At 35.3% G+C, this 553-nt stretch overlaps 1 non-coding gene across 1 annotated transcript; it reads left to right on the forward strand.

The window, feature by feature from the left end:
- The first annotated feature begins 263 nt into the window (after window positions 1-263).
- TRNAA-UGC (transfer RNA alanine (anticodon UGC)) lies at window positions 264-336 on the forward strand. The gene has a single exon. It is a non-coding gene; the product is annotated as a tRNA-Ala (tRNA).
- The last annotated feature ends 217 nt before the right edge of the window (window positions 337-553 follow it).

The following is a 553-nucleotide window of genomic DNA, read 5'->3' on the forward strand; positions in this document are numbered from 1 at the left end:
TTTACCTAGAATGTCGTGTATGTAATTAACGTTTTTAATGTAAAGTTTTAGAGGAGACCTTTCACAATTTGGATTTCACTCTTGCAGTGCTTATCGCCAATTACGTTTTACAGGAGAGAAGTGTGTGCTGTAAATTATTCTTGTTTTGAAATATGCGGAGAGTGCAATGTAAAAATCTGACGTTTCTTAGAAACTGGATACAAAATTTTGTGTTGAAACATTGACGGAATAAACTCGGAAAGTGTAAGATGCATAAAAACGAAGGGGGCGTAGCTCAAGTGGTAGAGTGCTCGCTTTGCATGCGAGAGGTACTGGGATCGATACCCAGCGCCTCCAAATGTGATTTTGCTACAAATATAAAAAAAAAAACACGCAATTGAGGTGAGGAAATTTTCAATGATGCCTCCCATCTAAATAATACAGAACGTGACTGACAAAAGGATGGCAAAATTATGACTTTACAAAATAAGAATGATTTTACTTTAGGTTAAAATAAATAATACTTCAGAGAGAATACACCGAGTTGAAGAAATACTTTGAAAGTTATCTCTTG

This window comes from Tachypleus tridentatus, chromosome 6 (genome assembly GCF_004210375.1).
Source record: "Tachypleus tridentatus isolate NWPU-2018 chromosome 6, ASM421037v1, whole genome shotgun sequence".
Lineage (NCBI taxonomy): Eukaryota > Metazoa > Arthropoda > Merostomata > Xiphosura > Limulidae > Tachypleus > Tachypleus tridentatus.